General features: G+C 40.1%; 1 protein-coding gene across 1 annotated transcript in view; it reads right to left on the bottom strand.

Moving 5' to 3' along the window:
* The window catches only part of slco5a1 (solute carrier organic anion transporter family member 5A1), a 158286-nt gene that overhangs the window by 35300 nt on the left and 110333 nt on the right, over nt 1-12653 (bottom strand). The window lies entirely within an intron of this gene.

Genomic DNA, 12653 nt, shown 5'->3' with positions numbered 1-12653 from the left:
CAGAAAAATCATCTGTCAGGATGCAACTTTGGCGTAAATTAAGTTGTCAATTGGACATCTCACCCCGAACATGTCATTTGATGAAACAGACATGGTTCGATGTTAATAATTAACCACTAATGTAATGTTCATTGGAACATTGGTGATCATGCAAATCAAATTACTGGCATGTTTGCATAGTTTCTTTGGAACTTTTAGATAATGAAAAACATTACAAGTTTATCTTCACCTATAACAGTCAGCAATGCTTGAATATTTTCTTTATGTATCATGTAGCACACACAAGTTGGATGAAATATCTAACTTTTTAAAGAGAACTTTCAATTACTCTTTTCTTTCTGCATCTTTTCTAATTTTCCAAACAGAAATGATTCTAGGATCAATGTTTCGGGTCAATGACCTTATGGTCTTTTATCTCTTTCCACAGATGCTATCTCATCAGCTGAATGTCACAGCATTTTCTATAATTATTTCAAATTTCTGGATTCTTCAGTTTCTTGCTATTTGATCATAAAAGATGCCTTTTCATTTTCCCACCTGCCCACACACACAATGGGAGGCAGAGTCTCACGGATATTGCTGAATTGTCAAATGAATAAAAGGTGACCTAACCTATCTTTCACTATTGCATTTCTGCAATTCCCAGATGATATTGCCTGCTTTCCATAGCTCCAACCATCCCATCCTCAATCACCAGTCTTCCACTCCTTTGGCTATGATGCTTTGTCTGTCAGGTTGTTGCTGTTGTATATTTCTTCCCTCCTTCCCAGCCGTGCAAATAAACCTAGCTTCCAAATGATCTAACATGCGGTACTGTGATCCTGCCGTTGCGTGCAGTAGGTTCTAAATTTTCCTGGCTAGCCACAATCTCCTGCTGTTTTCCATCATTCCCAAACCATGTTTACCTCTCTGAAATATAGTGTTCGCAAGCCACATAAGTACCTGCTCATAACACAAAAGTCCAAAGAACAATATCCAATTATCACTATAGAGTGGGAGATACAATACCTGAAAAATAGCTTGATATATGAAATGTAAATTCCATCCCCAAAGGATAGTTCTATATATTTCATGCATGCCCTTACAGTAGAGGAGGCTATTCATGCTGACTCTCAGAACACATTCAATCCATTCTGAATTATCACCTTGCAGCCAATTCTCTCACACATGCCCATCAACACTTCATTTGCTGCTCTTGTACCAGAGACAATGTAAAGTAGCCAATTAATCTACTGCCACTGGGAAGTAATGGGAAAATTGGAGCAAGCCACAGTTACAGAAAGAACATGCAAACTTCACACAGAGAACATTGTGCGTCAGAATCGAACCTACATCACTGGAGCTATGTGTGCCTTGGAGACACTGTTGATAATTTTCCTATAGCAATAAAGAAGCCCAAAGCATGTCCTAAATGATAACAGAAAGGAAATGTGAAGATTATGTGCATCTTTTTAAGACAGGTAGCATTTATTTTTCTCACTGTTGGAAACAGAGATATTTTTGTTGATAGGTTAATTCACATATTATATTTTGTTGGCAAAGATAGGATTTATTGCCATCCCTAATTGCCACAAGGTAGTAGAACCATTGCACCTTGTCATGTAAACTTACTCCCTATGTACTATTAGGTAGGTAAAGAATGTACCAATTTCCAAGGATGATATGCAGCTTGCATGGCAATATGGAGGAGGTGAAGCTTCTACAGACCTGTCTCTCTTGTTGTTCAAGGTATTTGAGATTGTGGTATGCAAGGTATCATGCAAGAAGCCTTGGCAGATTGCTACCTTTCATCTTATAGACAACAAAGGCTGAGTATTGGGGAGGCCATATAAAACATTTCTGAAAGACACAACTGGACTTGGATATCCCCAGAAATCCTTACGGGCAATAGTTCTTTGAACAGGAGTCACCAGTGTAATGTAGAAGCAGCCAATCTGCACAAAGCAAGATTCCACAAGCAGCAGTATGTTCATAATCAGATATTCTATTCTTTGTAGTTGATGAAGGGATATATTTTGGTCTTTCCACTCAGCTCTCACCAGAGAGAGTCCATAATCTCTTTTTCAACAGTTCATGCAAAGACAGCACCTCCAATTCTGCACAACTCCCCAGGCACTAGACTAGAACATAAGCTGAGAATACTGAGTTCCCATTTCTGAAATGGGATTTATACCTTCTCACTCAGAAGTAAGTGTGGTACCTGCTGAACTACATCTGCCACACCTTCCAGGACAGCTTAATGACAATGACTTTGTGGTTTAGAAGAGAACTTCTGCCTGTCACCACAAGTGAAAAAGAGCCAATTGGATTACAAAGGACAAACAATATGTCCACACATATGGTTTAGATAGTGAACAAAGCTGTGGAGTGATATTAATTTTTCCAGAAACTCGGAGTTACTACTAACTGGCGTTAAACTAAAGCATGTACAAATTATGTAATTTCTTCAAAACACATTAAGTACATGTTAAATGGGAATAAATCCAGTTTTAAACATTCCTGTGTTTTAAATAACAAAATAACAGATGCAGGTTGTGCCAGACTTCCAAAAGACAGGTAGTGACTTCATCCTCATTTCCATGACTCGTACAGCACTCAGGTTACAACTCCTTGCAGTGGAGAAAAGTAGTTGTCCCTGTGCAGTCAAGCCCATGGCTACACCTCACCGCCCTCCTCCTCTACCTACAGTTAGAAGGGGAGCTGGAGCTCAGAGTGAATTGAGACAAGTCAAGGCTTGAGAATGAGAACCACAACCTAGTGATGCTTTCAGGACTTGACAACATGCTGGAACCATCTCAAGGACCACAGTAATGGCTATAGCCCAGGACTTATGACCCAGCTTCCTTTTCCTTCTAATTTTTAAATTATACAAAATAAATGGACTCACTATTAGAGTGAAAACTTGCCTGCTTCAGTCCAAACTAGCCATTCATCACCATCAATACTTCATTTGGATCAACACAGTGTCCATTTTGCTGAACTCTAGTAAAAATTAAACTATGCATCTGATATTTAAGGGTTTTTTTTAGATTAGAGGACAGAAACAACATGCTTATTTGACAAGTAAATAATACCAATTGAGGTTGTCAAACATTTAAATAATATCATTAGTGGTTACGATGGCAATGTTTTTTTTATCACCACTGACTGAGTTACTAGGTTCCTACAATAGTTTCAGTGTGATTAGAACCAGCCAGGATGCAATTTTTTTTTCAATATCTTGTGATTCATTATGATACATTTTATTAATTATTTACCAGCTCTATGTTAAAAATGAGTTAACAAGGCAATGGGATGGATCATACTTGACCTCACACCTTGCCTTTACCGACTGTTGCACCATCTTTCATCACCAAGCTCCTGGCAGTGTCCTGGCATCTTTTTCCTTTGAAGTGCAATGGCCCATGAGCAGTAACTACACTCAGGTGCTACAAACTGAAATCCACTCTCACAAGGTTCTGGTAACAAGTTGAGTACTACCAAATATTTTAGATTTGAGACATAGAAACCATTGAAATGCATACTTCCCATTATAGTCAAGATAGTCAGATCAGATCAATTTTTTTGTCACGTAATAAAGAAGAAATATAATGTTTCACAAAATTGCCATAAGGAAGACAAAGATTTGCCATTAGCATTGCCCGGTGCCCCTTACAGTCAGAGAAGGAGAAGCAAAAGAGAGCGCCCCCCCCCCCCAGAGTTACCAAGGGTCCACAGATTCACCTCCAGTGCTCCCACACAGCCATTGCAGCCACACAAGACTCCATTTCAATTCAAACCATCGGCAACCTGATCTCAGATCCAAACCGCTGACATGATGAGGAAGCCAGTGCCCAGGGCCCTTGGGGAGCCCTCCTTGCCCTCAACATCCTCTCCAACCTTGATTCTGATACCTGGCTCTCAGGACCCAGTCTCCAGCAGCCCGATGTGAGTCCCTTAACCTCAAATGCCAGCAGCTCACAGTCTGTGTTTACTCCTCACCCGCAAGTCACCAACGGTTTGCTGCCTGTGTGTGTCCTTCAGCCACACAATCCTTTGCTGGTACACCACTGTGGTCACCATCCATAGGTTCGTCACCTCTTCTTGGGGGAGGGTGGGGTGGGGAAGGGGTGTGTTCTCCACATTACTGGTGCCCTATGCCAGTCTGCTGCTCCCCTGGAGTCTGCAACCCCACAAGGCCGCTGCCGAACACCATAGGCCCAGTCTCCATTGTTACAGGATTTTAAGTAAAACACCATCAGTCCCTTTAACAGGCCCTTCAAAGTCTGTATGAAGCCGTTGGCAGTCAAACTGGGCAGTAGAACCCCACGGGTTCCTCACTCTCCTGGGGTCCACACTAGCGGCTGCACTGCCTTTACAGCAGTACCGCCATTTTCTTTTGTTTATTCATACGATCCAATTCACATGTATACTAAGAGTTAAGTGTGCCAGCTATGGGTGAAGAGCCAGATCCTAAATTTGGTTAAATGAGAAAGTCCACAGATCCCAAATGTTTCTAGGTACTCTGCTCGGGATGATCCAGAACTGCCACTGAACTCCATGCTCCGATGAGGAATGTAGCACTTGTGCACAGCAACATGCGGACAGGTGCTGCACAGCAAGGCCATGGTTCCAAAACAGCCTCTTGATAGCCAGCTAAATGTTGAAATAATTTGAATCCAGCCTGTGAATTCCCTTCCTGGTCTCTGATTTTTCCAAACTTTGAATAACAACTTTAATATGTAAAGTTCTAATCAACTGAATTGTGATAATATTTTTAGATTTAATTAGGTGGATAGGGTTGTAAAGAGAGATTTTGGGATATTGGCCATAAATCATATTGTTAAGTATAGGAGTTGGGATATTATGGTAAAGTTGTACAAGACATTGGTGATGCCAAATTTGGAATATTGTGTGTAGTTTTGGTCACCTAACTACAGGAAAGATATCAATAAGATAGTAAGAATGGAGAGAAGATTTACTAGGATGCTGCCCAGATTTCAGGAACTAAGTTACAGTGAAAGATGAAACAGGTTAGTACTTTATTCCCTGGAGCATAGAAAAATTAAGGGAGATTTGATAGAGGTATTCAAAATTAGGAGGGAGATAGACAGAGTAAATGTAGATAGGATTTTTCCACTGAGGGTAATTGAGATACAAACATGGGTTAAGAGTGAAAGAGGAAAAGTTTAGGGGGAATATGAGGGGGGACTTCTTCACACAGAGAGAGGTGGGAGTGTGGAATGAGCTTCCAGCTTAAGTGGTGAATGCAGCCTTAATTTTAATGTTTAAGAAGAATTTAGACAACTGCATGGATGGGAGATGGACTGGGAGCAGGTCAGTGGGACTAGGCAAAAAAAAAATGGTTTGGCCTAAAAGATTAGAAAGGTCGAAGGGGCATGTTTCTGTGCTGTAATATTCTATGGTTCTAGCAATGTACTCAGATTTATTTTCAATGAAGAAATGTAAACAAACTGACTGTGTAATAGAGAAAGAAAAAAAAAATCAAAAGTGCAAAAATAAGAGTCCCTGATTGAGTTTGTTGTTGAGGAGTCTGACAGTGGAGGGATAGCAGCTGTTCCTGAACCTGGTGGTGTGAGTCTTGTTACACCTATACAATGAAACACAATTGTAACCTAGACTAAATTAACCATTTCTCACATTTAACTGGGATAAGGCAGCATTTTCATTTCATGAAGAATGGAGAATTTTTAATTACAGTACATATATTTTATCTTCACTTTTCTTTTAATTCCAGGGTCTCAGAAGGTCTCCAGTGAAAACAAGGTCAGCTTCACATGTAGACCATAGGGATCTTAAATATGATAAAAAAAAAAAATATCTGTTTTATTTGTTTCCTCTGCCAAATGATTAGTGGAGATGCAATCAAACCTAAATCAGAAAGTTGGTAGACATAATGAAGATTTCTCAAAAGAGGAAAAGATCAACATCACAGGCAGTGACAATTCACCATGATGGAATTAAAAATTGGGGTAGGGTGAGCTGGGTAAGGAACAGGAGGGTCTGGAAAGAATGCTTTTAAGGGATAAAGGTGCAGACTAACAGAAAAGTCAAGATTACCTAAAAGAAATTACAGAGGTCCGATTTCCTCAAGCTCTGAGTCAACAACATTTCTATTCCACTACAAGAGACAAATCCAGAGCCTACCGATCTGCAGGATCAGATTGTAGCATTCCTGAACTAAGAAGGGATTGACCCAATGCCTTACATAATAACAGGCAGGAAGTCTGAAAATATTTTGCTCAGTATCTTTTCTATCAATGCATGCTTCCTTACTCCTGTCGGTTACCTTTTCTGTGTAGAAATATTTTTTAATGATCTTTAAAACTTCTATTATCTGATACAAGTTACACATTATAAGCACTCACATTCTATAGTTGTCTACTGCATACAGACAGAAAAACCATAGCAATATTCCTTTAGCTTACAGCTTAAAAATTATTTTCAACTTTAGCTTATTGATCCATAACAAGGTCTCTATTTTATATTGGATGAGAGCTGAACAGGTTTCACTGGCTATGGTTAAAGATTCTCAATTTGTTTTTGAGAGCATGAATGTTAAAGGTATGTTAACTTCAGAACTGTGCAGTAACAAAGACTTGCTTTAATATAAGAAAGCCAGAAAATGAAATGGAGTTGGCTATAAGAGCTTTACAGCTGTTTTGCCATTCAGTATGGTCCTAGCTGATCTGATCTTAACTCCACTTTATCATCTGATCCTCATAATCCTCAATTTCCCTCTGGTTCAACCCCATCTATCTCCAGCTTCAACAGATCTATTAACTTACCATTGGTCAGAGAATTCCAATTGCTCTATTTTATTTGCCAATAGCAAGGATAAAACTTTGAATCAGTGCAAGTGAGCAGTTCTAATACCACTTTTAGAAACTATTTAGCTCTGAACAATTATTTTTGATTTATTGAAGAGCAATAATGATGCAATTTGGTAATGCTTCACAAAGTTACCTGGTATCAGTTCATCCAAAAATAACTGTTTAAAATATACAAATCAATGGGATACAGTAGTGAGTTTCTGAATTCATCAGATTATAGAAAACCAAGTTTTAACATGGTTTTCTTTTCTGTCCTTGCGCCTAAAAAATGCAGATTAATTTTGCTGTCTCCTCACAGACCTACAAATGTCAGCCGAAACTCACAGCTTTTCGTACAAAACTGAAAACCAAGTTGCATAGAATGCACTTTATGTACAAGTTTCCTGAAACTTTGGTTCGGAAAATTTTGGAAAAATTATTTTGAGAATCCTTTTGCAATTGATTGGTAATTGTTGGGGGAGTGATATTTAGTTGCACAGCATGTCGATGGTTTGGTGAATGATGATTTTTCTTACACCGACTAAAATAGTAGAATTGGTTATAATAACTGTACATAAGAGCAAGAGGAATGCTTCTGTTCAAAACCATGATGAAGGAAAGTCATGTTTGGAACTTAATTTGTCAGCCTTTTCTTTTCATGATAGCCATTCTCGGTTTTGTGGGATTTCCCTAAAATTGTTGCATTTCTAGCATCTACTTCTCAACCTCAGTCATTAAGGTACAGATTCTGTGTCCAGATGATCACAGCCTGGAGAAGACTAGCACTGATTTTTCACCAGGGTTCCCATCACTGGTATCTGCTTGTGCTCTCTTAAGAAATCTGAACCAACTTTCTGACTGCACCCACAGAAATATAAGTACCTGTACCAGGACATAGCTGTATGCTGTTATAGTGTACTAGGACACAGCTCTATGCTGTTACAGTGAATCTTCAAAAAGATTTAAGTCCTCTGAGGAACTGTCCTTGGGCTTTCCATATGCAGAAGGTTCTAGAAAACAAAAGGGAAATGATTCAGTTTTGGCAAAGGCCCAATTTAACATTCACCATAACCATAACCATATAACCATTTACGGAGCGGAAACAGGCCATGTTGGCCTTTCGAGTCCGCACCGGTTCACTGATTTTGTGCGCCCTCTTCAGGCATTGGTCCCGGTAGATCTTCATTCAATAACAATGGGCAAATTCAATGCAGGTGGAATCAGATAATAACAGCAAAACTATGAGCAAACAGAATGGCTGTGTACCAAAAAGAGTAAAACTTGACGAAACTGGATTTATTAAGAAAAGACAAACAATGGACAATATCTCTAAGTTCATTAACTTAATCCATGCAGTACAAGGAAAGAAGACTCCAACCATTTAGAGTTTTCTCATAATTTAGGCACTGATGAAATAAAATCCACATAGGTATGTCAGAATTATTTGTAATACAGTCACCAGCTATCTGTAAATTTCCAATTTCTCATTTCCATCTGAGAAAGACTAATCCCCACCACTGCCTTCTCTATACCCATGGGGTCCATCTCTTGATATGACCCACTCTGCATTTGTTTCCTATCGGTGGCAAAAAAAAACAATGAATGAAGTCTAGGTTTTCACCCAAAGGATAACCTGCATTTGGAATAAAATAAATACATCACATTACGTTGGGAGTGGGGCAAACAGCAATAGTAAATGAATGAATAAGTGGTTTTGCATTGATAGCAAAGGCTGATGCATCTAAAAGTTGATTGGGTATGAGCAGTGATATGAAGCATATGAAAGGGAATAAGGCTTAAAACAGAGGATGCAAGTGGATCAGAAAATGTACTTACTTTGGTTCGGACATTAAATCACACGGAGTACTCCATCCAAGGCCTGGTAAGCAAATTTCTGTTGCTCTTCTCAGCTACCACTTCTAGTGAAAGTCACAGCTTCTTCACCCACTGCAGGGAAAATGAATCCCTCTGCTTCTGCATTAATTACACTGGACAATGAAGATTTCACTTCCTGAACATTTTTGGGTGCGAAAATTGCCTTAAAATTTTCCTATCATGTACCATTCTTTAGATATAACCTTTTTTTGTGATTTTCTGTCACATTTTGATTCTACTTCAAGCTACAAAACCATGAAATGCAACATGTCATTGAAAATTCATTGTCTGCATTTGCCCTTGGACTTCTTCCCTGCTGATCTTGGTGCAGTCAGTGATGAACATGGAAAACTGGAATCCATCAATACTGGCTGACTATTCTTGGACACTGGCTGGAGAGGCATCAATTGCTGAATACAAATGAAAATCAGTAGCAAAATATTTTTGGGTCAATTGAACTAATGCAATGCGTCAGCTTCATTATGCAATTAAACATACTAAATTCAATAAAAGTTAATTTAACATTTCTCAAACTTCTTTTGTGATCCAGAAAATCTGACATTATCTTTGTGTTCAGCTTGAAGTTGTCCATCATAATCCCCTTTTTTTTCAGGAAGCAAACCTTTTGAAAAAAAATAGTTGTCCAGTGTTACTGGAGGCACGATAAATCTCTTTGCTTCATGGTCATCCATCCTGAACATCTGCTGGAAACTCTAAATTTTAATTCTGCATTGGCTCTCTGTCCTTTCAAATATTGAATTTCAAATCCGATCATTTGCCCACTGAGCAGCTTGGAAATGTAATGCCCACATCTCATAATTCATTGTTCAGTCAATTCAAAATCATAGATTCTGACCCAATATAACCATACTTCCAGATTTTTACTCAGTATTCCACACCAAGTCCTCCACCACATCCACTCCTCCCATAAGTTATCAGCTATCTTATAATTTTGAGCTCATGTGGACAATTAAAATTACTTTCCGTTTGTATACTCTCTATTTAAAATTGCCTTAGCAACTTAGCTTGGCACATGGCATTAATGCTTTTTCATCCAGATGTTTAAATTGCTGGGATGGAAAGCAGAGATCACACTGCACTTGAAGAGAAGCACAGTTTGACATTTCAAGTCAAATCCTTCCTTGGGACTGAAGATCATTAGGAGGAATAACATTTGAAAAGAAACAGATACAGAATGAAGCAATGTGGGATGTGCATGGGAATGCACTGCAGTAGACAGCAGATGGTAGGAGCAATGGAAGAATGAGGTTAGGTATCCCAGAGTGAGTAGGTCCTTCAGAAGATGCCAAGGTGCTAAGAAATTGTAGAAATGATAGAATCAAAATCAGAATTTATTGCCATGAACAAGTCATGAAATTTGGTGTTTTGCCTCAGCATCGTAGCCCAAACATTCACATTATAACCATCTTATAACATTACTATAAATAAATAATTAAAAATAGTAGTGCATGAAAAGTGTCTTTGGTTCATTGATTATTCAGGAATCTGTTAGCAGTGGGGAAGAAACTGTCCTTGTGATGCTGAGTGCTCGTCTTTAGGCTCCTGTATCTTTTTCTAGATGGTAGCAGAGTGAAGAGGGGGCTCATGGTCTTTGAGGACAGAGGCTGTTCTTTTAAGACACGGCCTCATGCACAGTAGGTGTCCTCATTGGGGTGAAGTCTGGTGCCTGTGATGTTCCATGCCGAGATAGAAAATGGTTCACGGGCAAGCAGCTTGAGGGAACGTTTAGTGTGTTAAAAAAAAATCTTGAAAAGTTCTTAAATGTTAAATCATTTGAAGAGTTTTAAAAAATCAAAACTCTATCATCATTGATCAATTTGTCTGTTGGGTGAGAAATACTGTAGCCTCTGGTGACACAATGTGGACAAACTGTGGAACTGCAGCATTACAGGTCATCAATATCAAAGGAAAATCTTACTCAAAAATGATGGGCCAAAACATATTTAAACAAGTATTTATGAAAGTGCTGTGATTTGTAGAAATCAAGCAATGTACCAGAATTACTGTCTACTGTGCTACTTCCCAAATATGTTCCTTCTACCATAAAACAATAATGGTGTCAGTAAAGCTGTGCATAGGGGATTCTAGAATATAGCAGCCATGGCTCATGCCTGGGCACCAATTGAAGGGGGCACCACTTGAAGGGGGCACCACTTGAAGGGGGCACCACTTGAAGGGGGCACCACTTGAAGGGGGCACCACTTGAAGGGGGCACCACTTGAAGGGGGCACCACTTGAAGGGGGCACCACTTGAAGGGGGCACCACTTGAAGGGGGCACCACTTGAAGGGGGCACCACTTGAAGGGGGCACCACTTGAAGGGGGCACCACTTGAAGGGGGCACCACTTGAAGGGGGCACCACTTGAAGGGGGCACCACTTGAAGGGGGCACCACTTGAAGGGGGCACCACTTGAAGGGGGCACCACTTGAAGGGGGCACCACTTGAAGGGGGCACCACTTGAAGGGGGCACCACTTGAAGGGGGCACCACTTGAAGGGGGCACCACTTGAAGGGGGCACCACTTGAAGGGGGCACCACTTGAAGGGGGCACCACTTGAAGGGGGCACCACTTGAAGGGGGCACCACTTGAAGGGGGCACCACTTGAAGGGGGCACCACTTGAAGGGGGCACCACTTGAAGGGGGCACCACTTGAAGGGGGCACCACTTGAAGGGGGCACCACTTGAAGGGGGCACCACTTGAAGGGGGCACCACTGTACTCGCCTCGCATGCCCAATATCGAACTCTCAAGACCAACAATCTCCATCTGACAAAAAAAATTCGAGATATGGGTCTGATGTTATATAAATATAACCATATAACCATTACAGCACAGAAACAGGCCCATTCGGCTCTTCTAGTCCATGCCAAACACATTCGCTCACCTAGTCCCATTGACCTGCACCTGGTCCATAACACTCTGCACCTCTCTTGTCCATATACCTATCCAACATTTCCTTAAATATTAAAATCGAACCCACATCTACCACTTCAGCTGGAAGCTCATTCCACACTCCCACCACCCTCTGAGTGAAGAAATTTCCCCTCGTATTTCCCCTAAACTTTTCCCCCTTCAATCTCAATCCATGTCCTCTTGTTTGAATCTCCCCAGATCTTGATAGAAAAAGCCTGTCCACATTGACTCTATCTGTCCCCCTCATAATTTAAAATACCTCTATCAAATCACCCCTCAATCTTCTATGCTTCATGGAATAAAGTCCCAGCCTGTCCAACCTTTCCCTGTAACTTAAACCCTGACACTCAGGCAACATTCTTGTAAACCTCCTCTGCACTCTCTCTATTCTGTTTATATCCTTCCTATAATTTGGCAACAAAAACTAATACACAAATATTCCAAATTTGGTCTCACCAATGCCTTATACAACTTACACATGACATCTCAAATCCTGTATTCAGTACTCTGATTTACGAAAGCCAACATACCAAATGCTTTCTTCACCACCTTTTGTCCTACTGCACTCCTCAATTGTCCACCATTTAACGTGTATGACCTTTGCTGACTAGTCCTACCAAAATGGAGCACCTCACACTTATCAGTACTAAACTCCATCTGCCATCTTTCGGCCCACTCTTCTAACTGGCCTATATCCCACTGCAAGCTTTAATAACCTTCTTCACTGTCCATAACACCACCAGTCTTCATATCTTCTGCATATTTATTAATCCAATTTACCACCCTGTCATCTAGACATTAATATATATGACCAAAAAAAATGGACTCCACTAGTCACCGGCCTCCAATTTGACAAACAATTTTGCACCACTACTCTCTGACATCTTCCATCCAGCCATTGTTGAATCCATTTCACTACTTCAACATTAATACCTAATGTTCTTTAATGACATTGTCACATTTTGCTTTATATTGGAAATCAAGCTAGTGTCTGTCAACAAGTTGAACTGATTTGTAAACGGGTGATATAAG

This window comes from Narcine bancroftii, chromosome 2 (assembly GCF_036971445.1).
Source record: "Narcine bancroftii isolate sNarBan1 chromosome 2, sNarBan1.hap1, whole genome shotgun sequence".
NCBI lineage: Eukaryota > Metazoa > Chordata > Chondrichthyes > Torpediniformes > Narcinidae > Narcine > Narcine bancroftii.
This window is presented reverse-complemented; position numbering and strand designations above follow the sequence as displayed.